Genomic DNA, 10752 nt, shown 5'->3' on the forward strand with positions numbered 1-10752 from the left:
TTCATACATTATATAATTATATATATATATATATATATATATATATATATATATATATATATATATATATACTTACAAGTGAGGTCTTAATAGTTGTCAGGGATTTCTGGTGTAACACACCTTAAGGGTAAAGGTCTGTTTTTGTCGCTTCTCCCTCTCTCACTTTCTATTGCAGGAAACAGACAGGCCAACTGACGTCAACGGGGGTCCCGTCTCCGCCTCCCAACCACAGGATGTCATCTCCGGGAGGTATGCGACGATCAAACTACGACCAAATAAATTACTAAAAACAATATCACCAGGGCCTTATTTTTTACCATATTTATAAAAATATATTTCAAACGTATATTAAGTAAGTTTAGACCATATTTACGACTGAAACCGTGTCTAAAATAGTCTTTATTTAAGCGTCGTTTGTCGTGCACCCCCTAAAGATCTTTCCTTTGCACATAGTTTGGGACTGACAGTTTTCCCGGAGGTTCCTTGTTGTCAGGTCACGTTGCGCCCATCCACTGCCGACTGGGCTTTCCCATGCAGATCTCCCATTGCAATTACTAAACAATTTATTTTCAAGCCAAACAGACTTTGAACTTGCCTGGGGTATTGAGGCAGGATGAGTTTGAAAATCGAAGATTATATAGCATAGTTCAAAGCTACACTAGGGTGCCATACAGTGATTGCAGTCGGGTTTTGCATAGCCTGCATTATTGTTTTTTCCCCATCCATAGAGTATAAATCCAATTTAATTTAACTTGTTTTCATTTTAATGAAATGAAACATGAAATTGCATACTGGTCTTCTATAATAAATTGTATAAGATGCACCCTGCAGAATACTCCATATTTGACTGTTACTGAATTGCATTTGAACTAAGAAAGGCCTATTCCCAATGGAATTGTATCCTGCAAATCTTGACTTTGGATAGAGTCTGCCTTCTACTTCCTTATTATTTTCCAGGTTCCTACATTTCTAAATACTACATTTTTCTAATAAAAAAAAATGTGTTGGCTATTTGAGGTTCACATCATGTTAAATAAGATAAGCTACTATGGGAATTGTATCTATGGGAGTTTTATCTAATGGAGATATACTCAACATACTGTACAGTAGTTGGAATTCTTGCTACTGCAATAAATTGAGTCACAGCACCCCATTGTCTGCTAAGAGAAGATACATGTGAATTCAGATGATGCTGCGTGTGGGTTATTTTTAACCCATGCCTGTGTGCCTCAAATCATGATGGCTACCACTGTGTTCAGCTATGACACATCACCTAATGAAAAAGGTCAAGGTATATTTTTGTCATTGTGAACAGAAATACCTCACTAATGAACATGTGTGGCAGAAGTGGCAGTTTTTCTATGTGGAACAGATTCCCCACACAATGGTCAACAACCTGGTCAAAAGTAATGCACTATGTAGGGAATGGGGTGCCATTTGGGATGCAACCTACAGTTGAAGTCGAGTTTACATACACTTTAGCCGAATACATTTAAACTCCGTTTTTCACAATTCCTGACATTTAATCCAAGCAAAAAGTACCTGTCTCAGGTCAGTTAGGTTCACCACTTTATTTTAAGAATGTGAAATGTCAGAATAATAGTAGAGAGAATGATTTATTTCAGCTTTTATTTCTTTCATCACATTCCCAGTGGGTCAGAAGTTTACATACACTCAATTAGTATTTGATACCATTACCTTTAAATAGTTTAACTTGGGTCAAACGTTTCGGGTAGCCTTCCACAAGCTTCCCACAATAAGTTGGGTGAATTTTGGCCCGTTCCTCCTGGCAGAGCTGTTGTAACTGAGTCAGGTTTGTATGCCTCCTTGCTCACGCACGCTTTTTCAGTTCTGCAGACAAATGTGCAATGGGTTTGAGGTCAGGGCTTTGTGATGGCCACTCCAATACCTTAACTTTGTTGTCCTTAAGCCATTTTGCCACAACTTTGGAAGTATGCTTGGGGTCATTATCCATTTGGAAGACCCATTTACGACCAAGCTTTAACTTCCCGACTGATGTCTTGAGATGTTGCTTCAATATATCCACATCATTTTCCTTCCTCGTGTAGCCATCTATTTTGTGAAGTGCACCAGGCCCTCCTGCATTAAAGAACCCCCACAACATGATGCTGCCACCCCCATGCTTGATGGTTGGGATGGTGTTTTTCGGCTTGCAAGCCTCCCCCTTTTTTCTCCAAACATAACGATGGTCATTATGGCCAAACGGTTCTGTTTTTGTTTCATCAGACCAGAGGACATTTCTCCAAAAAGTACGATCTTTGTCCCCATGTGCAGCTGCAAACATTAGTCTGGATTTTTTATGGCGGTTTTGGAGCAATTGCTTCTTCCTTGCTGAGCGGCCTTTCAGGTTATGTTGATATAGGACTCGTTTTACTGTGGATATAGATACTTTTGTACCTGTTTCCTCCAGCATCTTCACAAGGTCTTTTGCTGTTGTACTGGGATTGATTTGCACTTCTCGCACCAAAGTACGTTCATCTCTAGGACGCGTCTCCTTCCTGAGCTGCGTGGTCCCATGGTGTTTATACTTGCGTATTATTGTTTGTACAGATGAACGTGGTACCTTCAGGCATTTGGAAATTGCTCCCAGGGATGAACCAGACTTGTGGAGGTCTACCATTTTTTTCTGAGGTCTTGGCTGATTTGTTTTGATTTTCCCATGATGTCAAGCAAAGAGGCACTGAGTTTGAAGGTATGCCTTGAAACACATCCACAGGTACACCTCCAGTTGACTGAAATTATGTCAATTAGCCTATTAGCCTATCAGAAGCTTCTCAAGGCATGACATCATTTTCTGTAATTTTCCAAGCTGTTTAAAGCCACAGTCAACTTAGTGTATGTAAACTTCTGACCCACTGGAATTGTGATACAGTGAATTATACGTGAAATAATCTGTCTGTAAACAATTGTTGGAAAATTACTTGTGTCATGCACAAAGTAGATGTCCTAACCAACTTGCCAAAACTCTAGTTTGTTAACAAGAAATTTGTGGAGTGGTTGAAAAACGAGTTTTAATGACTCCAACCTAAGTGTATGTAAACTTCCGAATTCAACTGTATGTGTGCTAACATGCATATTTGAGGGAGGGAGATAACGAATGGATACAAAATAGCATCACGTGAATGTACTATTTTTAGGGGCGTATTGCCAGGCCAAGCTATTTTTGTTGGAGGAAATAGCCCACTGTGATAAATGTTTTCTGTACTAACCTAATTCCATCTTCAGTCATTGCGAAATGTATTCATTTATATAATATGTTAACTGTGTGAATATCTGCTGGGTTGTTCCACGAAATGAGGGACTTTTGCGTCCCTTCAATATTTTAAGTAGAAATTGTTCACCAAATGCCTGTTATATTCAATGAAGTGCCCTTTAATATAGACCACATGGAGAATTCAATGAATATGGTTTTATTATGAATAAAGACTTGCTAAAGTGCCAAAATGCAGCATTTTGACATGTCTCTCCATGTACCTCCTTTGACTTCCAGGAAGATTGTAATTCACTTAACCCCAACATTTTTCACCATCATTGTAAAGCCCAAGTTATTTTGTTTTTTTGACCAAGTCATTTCTGCAGATTATTATTTCTTTCATGTGATTCGTGATGAATTTTAACGTTAAACAAATAAATAATTAAGGTCAACTCTGTTAGGTGAACTGGACTCGTTTTAAAATGGTGAAACTATTCCTTTTTAATATTTTTTTCAAAAGAAACATTGAACATCTAATTGTCAAATTATAGTGTAAAAGCAGGTGAGCTGGTTCTACTCTTTTTGGAAAATGTCTGGTGTTTTCTGGTGGAAACCTGAGTGGGTCGAGCACAACACGTCAACCCTGGTACCCATAGATAGACAGGCTAGAAATGTTTCAACAATTACAAAAACAATTGTGAAGCGTAAATTCAGTTGCCCCTTCCTGTTGCACATAACAAGCTTCCATTTCCCCTGCCACAAATAGATGTATAATAATAATAGATGTATAATTAGGTGGGTGCTTACATTTGTCTTATTTGTGTTTATTATACATGTGTGGATTGGAAATGAGTTTTTTGAATATCCCACTCCCCCTGAGACACCCTCTGAGACTGGGGTCATAGTCAGGGATCCGACATTATTGATGGCAACCCTGTAGCAATTAGGGTTAAGTACCTTTCTCAAGTGCACATCGGCAGATCTATCACCTATTCAGCTTGGGGATTTAAACCAGCGACTATTAGACTACTGGCCCAAAGCTCTTAACCGCTAGGCTAACTGCTGCCCATTTATGGCTGATTTCAGATTAAATCTCAAAGCTGTTATGGTCAACCCTGTTACTTTATTTGGCACTTAATAGGCACTTTCTATAGCTTTTTTCTCTCTCTTTTTTGATGAATTAGAACATGCATTTTTTTTCACCAAGTTACACATCTCAAATGAGCTGTGACCACACTGCTCTGGATAAGAGGGTGTTAGTTAATGCAATAGTCGCTCAGAAATTGTGTGACGCGTTTGATTGGTTCTCTCAAATGTTGAGACCTCTCGTTGTTCTGATTTGAAAATCCAACCGTTGTAATAGAAGGGGGCGGCACTCAGGGGCTGTGTGGCTGTGGGTGTTTGAGAAGGACACAGAGTGCCAACCAGTAAAACCACAGTCCCTTCATTATCAACGCATTGCGCCGACAACATCAAAGAGCCATTCCAGACTCTGAAGTCAGAAGGACTGGTCTTAGAAAACTCAACAAGGCAGTTAAGATTTACGAATTAATCCCATTTAAAATTCAAATTAAATGTCATGTCCATAATGGTGGCCAATTTGTGTTTTCTGTCAAAGGGTACAGAAAGAAGTAAGAAAGCACATGTTCCTTCTACAGTCAATGCACTGGTACACTTTCTGACACTACACCAGTGTCATTAGTCACAGACTGTGGTAAATCTGCCATTGAAAGGTCCATTGAAAGGTGGTCATGTGAAAGCTGCCCACCATCACATCTCAGACTACCTGTAGAGTTGAACTAATAGCCCACTCACCCATTGTGACTAACCCTTTTCAACTGCATCCTACAGTACCACACAGAACATAGCCTATGTAATACAATATGTGATATTAATACATTTTGACAAAGACAAGTTTTGCTAAATATATCAAGTTTATGTTGGTGTAGGTCAGTTTATTTGAGTGAATATATTCACATAGGTACATTTATTCAGTATGTATGTGTTTCCTTGACCTTGAGCAAATGCATAATATTTTTTATAATTAGGGAAAAAATAAGGGACTGATCTCTCTCTCTAATATTAAAAAGTGTATGCTTTTTAGAAGTTCAGTTACATAACAAAGCCTACAGAAGACGATAATGCAGAACAGATATGATCTAAAGGGCACTCTCCCACACATCCGTCTCATTTTCTCGAAGAGACATAACCTCATTTGCATTCACCACTGTCTTCCCACCCACAGAGCTAGATGTTTTATTATTGCAGAGAAAGAGAGCACATGAAGGTGTGATATGAAATATTTTATGGAACTGCTTTTCTTCCATGCAGACAGGTAAGGGAATTAACATTATTTATAATAAGGGTTACATGGAGAATATCTGATTTTTCTGAAATGAAAATGGATGGACTTCCCTTCAACAAAAAAATATTTGATCTAAACCCTCCCTGAACGCTTGAAAAAACAAAAACAAGTGACCCTTCCCTATAACCAAAATAATAATTAAAACAAAGTGGATAGCAGAGAACATGTCTTCCGTTTACCCTCACTTCTTGGACAGACCACAGCCTTAAAGCCAATTTATGCTTGATCCGAATGTGGTCAGAGGCTTCGTCTGGAAGATGTGAAGCAATTGCGGAGCCTCCGGGGGCATGCAGAGGCCAAATCAAGCTCCTTAATGAATCGCCGTCCACCTCTAAAATGTAGGTGGGGGCAGTACGTCCTGTATAAACACACACTCACTTCCTTGACAACTTCCTTAACAATTGCTCTGATCCGCTAAGCACAAGAAGTATGAAAGCCCCGGGGCTGCATCAAAGTAAATGTTGTATGGCCACTTCAGATGTCAGATTGACCATGCAGTGCCTTTTTAAAGTCTCTGCCCGGTCAATCCAACATCTGCATTGGCCGTGCGGCGTTTATGGTGATATGACCTCTGCAGAAGTCAGAGCATTCATACTTCTTGAGCTTCGCAGAGAGGCAAAGAGCTATTGTGAAGGAAGTTGTCAAGGAATTCATTTTGTGTTTATACAGGAACTCCCGCCCTCACCTACTGTCAACCAATCATGTCAATGCGGAGCTATACAGAGACCTCCGCATTGTTAAAAATGTTGAAAGGCGCACGGTGATGCGGTACAGAGCTCAATTACAGAGCTCAGCATGCCTCCACAGGCTTTGCAATTGCGTCACACTATCCATACGGCACCCCCAACCACATTTTCGTATCAAGCATACATTTGCACACAGGGCTGCGGGCCAGAAGGTTGTGGGTTTCCAGAGCACTGTGGACAACTAATTAGAGACAGGCTAGTCTTTTGGTTAGCAGACATGCGTCTGTCAGAAACTATCAAGATAGATAAAGATATCATGCTAGAGAGAGTCATTGAGATGGTAAGGCAAACTGAAGTGAAAAAGCAGCAAAGTTGATTGCGAGGTGACACAGTAACAACAAATAGGCATGCTCAGTGGATAGAGTTATGGAGAAATGCAGCCACTAGAAACAGAAAGTCCAGCATGAGAAGGCTAGCCATGAAAATGCTAATGACAAAAAGCAGTCAAAGTGTTGAAACTGTGGCAAAATCCCTACACATCCAAGAGCACAGTGTGCAGCTAATGAAGTAGTGTGTCGCTCCTGTTGGAAAAAAGGACATTATCAACATGTGTGTATGTCATCATGAGCTATAAATGAGGTTCAAGAAGAGGATGATAGCATTATCCTAGGAACAATAACAGCAGGAGGTGACCCATCGATGATTGACATTCAAGTGATGGACAGAAATGTGAAATTCAAAGTAGACACTGGTGCCGATGTGACTGTTAATCCCAGGCAATGTGTTCAATCACATGTTTGCAGGAACTAGCAAGTCAGAGATCAGAGATCTACACACAGCTTACAACAACCATATACCATCAAGCAGAAACCTGGCAGAGAGCCCTACTCACTCCACACTCCATATTTGTTCTAATGACAATTACAAAAATACTGAATGAAACATGCTCAATTTGGTTTAAATAATGCAAAAACACAGTGTTGGAGAATAAAGTAAAAGAGCAATATGTGCCGTGTAAAAAAGCTAACGTTTAAATTCCTTGCTCAGAACATGAGAACATATGAAAGCTGGTGGTTGAATATTCCCAGTTCTTCAATATTCCCAGGTAAGAAGTTTTAGGTTGTAGTTATTATAGGAATTATGATGCATCTACTATTTCTCTCTATACCATTTGTATTTCATATACCTTTGACTATTTGATGTTCTAATAGGCACTTTAGTATTGCCAGCCTAATCTCAGGAGTTGATAGGCTTGAAGTCATAAACAGCGCTGTGAATCAAGCATTGCTAAGAGCTGCTGGCAAATGCTGTAAAGTTTGAATGAATGCTTACAAGCCTGCTGCCGCCTACCACCGCTCAGTCAGACTGCTCGATCAAATGACATACCTAATTTTAATATAATAAACAGAGAAATACGAGCCGTTGGTCATTAATATGGTCAAATCCGGAAACTATCATTTCGAAAACAAAACGTTTATTTTTTCAGTGAAATACGGAACCGTTGTCACGATCGTCATTGGAAGCATACTCGAACCAAAGCGCAGCGTGATCTGGGTTCCACATATTTATTGAAGTGGAACTTTGAACAAGACAAAATAGTCCCCCTCAAAGGTGCGGACTCCGGCTGCAAAACCTGAAACCAACTGGAGAGGTTAGGGAGGGGGACTAGTGTCACTGGCGGCTCCGGTACGGGGCCTTTGGAGCCGGGTAGAACACCGTGCCCGGACTAAGCATCGGTGCAGAAGAGGGCCCCGGCCATGGAGCTGGTTTGGACGCCGCACCCGGACTGGGCACCGGTGCCGAGGAAGGCTCCGGCCATGGAGCTGAGTTGGCCGCCGTGCCTGGACTGGGCATCGGCGCAGAGGAAGGCTCCGGCCTTGGAGCGGGACTGGACGCCGTGCTTGGACTGGACCTCGGCACAGAGGGAGGCTCCTGCCATGGAGCGGGACTGGACACGGTGCCTGGACTGGGCACCGGCGCAGAGGGAGACTCCTGCCCTGGAGCTGGATGTTCTGGACCGTGGACCGTTGCAGGAGGTTCCGGACTGTGGACCGTCGTAGGAGGATCCGGACCGTGGACCGTCGTAGGAGGTTCCGTACTGTGGACCATCGCAGGAGGTTCCGGACTGTGGACCATCGCAGGAGGTTCCGGACTGTGGAGCTTCCCGTCGCAGGAGGTTCCGGACTGTGGACCGTCGCAGGAGCTTCCGTCGCAGGACTGTGGACTGTCGCAGGAGGTTCCGGACTGTGGACCGTCGCAGGAGGTTCCGGACTGTGGACCGTCGCAGGAGGTTCCGGACTGTGGACCTGTGGTCGCAGGAGGTTCCGGACTGTGGACCGTCGCAGGAGGTTCCGGACTGTGGACCGTCGCAGGAGGTTCCGGACTGTGGACCGTCGCAGGAGGTTCCGGACTGTGGACCGTCGCAGGAGGTTCCGGACTGTGGACCGTCGCAGGAGGTTCCGGACTGTGGACCGTCGCAGGACGTTCCGGACTGTGGACCGTCGCAGAGGTTCCAGACTGTGGACCATCGCCGGAAGCTCTGGACTGGGGACCGTCGCCGGAAGCCTGGTGCGTGGAGCTGGCACAGGTAATACTGGACTGGTGACACGCACTTCAGGGCAAGTGTGAGGAGGAGACACAGGATGTACCGGACTGGGAAGGCGCACTGGAGGCCTAGTGCGTGGAGCCGGCGCAGGTGGTACCGGACTGGTGACACACACTTCAGGGCAAGTGCGAGGACCAAGCACAGGACGTACTGGGCTGTGGAGGCCACTGGAGACCTGGTGCGTAGAGGCGGCACAACTTGTACCGAAACGATGACACACTCCGCACGGTGAGTGTGGGGAGCTAGCACAGGACGTACTGGGCTGTGGAGGCGCACTGGAGACCTGGTGCGTAGAGCCGGCACAAATTGTACCGGAACGATGACACACTTCGCACGGCGAGTGCGGGGAGCAGGCACAGGACGACTAGGCTGTGAAGGCGTACTGGAGACTTGGTGCATGGAGTTGGCACAGATGGGGCCGGGTTGAGAAGGCGCTCTTCAGCACGCCTGTGCTGCAGCATACTCTTTGCCAAAACCACTTTCCGGTATCTCTCATTACCTTCCTCTATCGACTCCCACACAGGCTCTGGCTCACTCCCGGCTCCTCCGACAAACCCGTGTGCCCCCCCCCCCAAAAAATGGGGCTGTTTTTTGGGCTTTCAAAGTGGCCGCAAACCCCGGCGTCGATGCTGTCCTCCCTTCTCTCCTTGCGTCTGCCGCCAAGGAAGGCGATCCTGTCCTGCCAGGATTTCCTCCCAAGTTCAGGATCCCTTCTCATCCAATATCTCCTCCCAAGTCCAGGATACCCTCTCCTCCTGGGCACGCTGCTTGGTCCTGTTGTGGTGGGATCTTCTGTCACGATCGTCGTTGGAATATGATCCCCAATCAGAGACAACGACAAACAGCTGCCTCTGATTGGAAACCATACCAGGCCAACATAGATTTAAACAACCTAGATAGGAACACCCTCCCTAGTCACACCCCTCCCTAACCAAAATAGAGAATAAAAAGGCTTTCTATAGTCAGGGTGTGACAACCGTTCCGTATTTGCAACCCTAAGTCTAAATATTGCTGTTTCATTGCACAACCTCCAATGTTATGTCAAAGTTATTCAAAATTCTGGCAAATTAGTTGGCAACGAACCAGGCGGCCCAAACTGTTGCATATACCCTGACTCTGCATGCAATGAACGCAAGAGAAGTGACACAATTTCCCTAGTTAATATTGCCTGCTAACATGAATTTATTTGAACTAAATATGGAGATTAAAAAAATATACTTCTGTGTATTGATTTTAAGAAAGAAATGGATGTTTATGGTTAGGTACATTCGTGCAGCAATTGTACTTTTTTCGAGAATGCACTTAAATCATCCCCCGTTTGGCGAAGTAGACTGTGATTCGATGATAAATTAACAGGCAACGCATTGATTATATGCAACGCAGGACAAGCTACTTAACATAGTAATATCATCAACCATGTGTAGTTAACTAGTGATTATGTGAAGATTGATTGTTTTTTATAAGATAAGTTTAATGCTAGCTAACAACTTACCTTGGCTCCTTGCTGCAATCGCGTAACAGGTGGTCAGCCTGCCACGCAGTTTCCTCGTGGAATGCAATGTAATCGGCCATATTCGGCGTCCAAAAATGACGATTTCCGATTGTTATGAAAACTTGAAATCGGCCCTAATTAATCGGCCTCTAGTCCAGAGTAGTGATGCTTGACGGGCGAGCGGTTGCGGGCAGCAATCGGTTGAAGAGCATGCATTTAGATTTACTTGCATTTAAGAGCAGTTGGAGGCCATGGAAGGAGTGTTGTATGAATTGGAGCTAGTCTGAAGGATTGTTTACACAGTGTCAAAAGAAGGGCCAGAACTATACAGAATGTTGTCGTCTGCGCAGAGGTGGATCAGAGAATAACCAGCAGCAAGAGCGACATCAG

General features: G+C 43.6%; 1 protein-coding gene across 1 annotated transcript in view; it reads right to left on the reverse strand.

Moving 5' to 3' along the window:
• The window catches only part of LOC112229568 (HIVEP zinc finger 1), an 86233-nt gene extending 86068 nt beyond the window's left edge, over positions 1–165 (reverse strand). Inside the window, exon 1 of the mRNA XM_042310481.1 lies at positions 77–165. The gene's annotated coding sequence lies outside the window, so the exon portion shown is untranslated. The remainder of the gene's footprint in view (positions 1–76) is intronic.
• Positions 166–10752: the final 10587 nt, after the last annotated feature.

The sequence above is a fragment of the Oncorhynchus tshawytscha genome, linkage group LG31 (genome assembly GCF_018296145.1).
Source record: "Oncorhynchus tshawytscha isolate Ot180627B linkage group LG31, Otsh_v2.0, whole genome shotgun sequence".
NCBI lineage: Eukaryota > Metazoa > Chordata > Actinopteri > Salmoniformes > Salmonidae > Oncorhynchus > Oncorhynchus tshawytscha.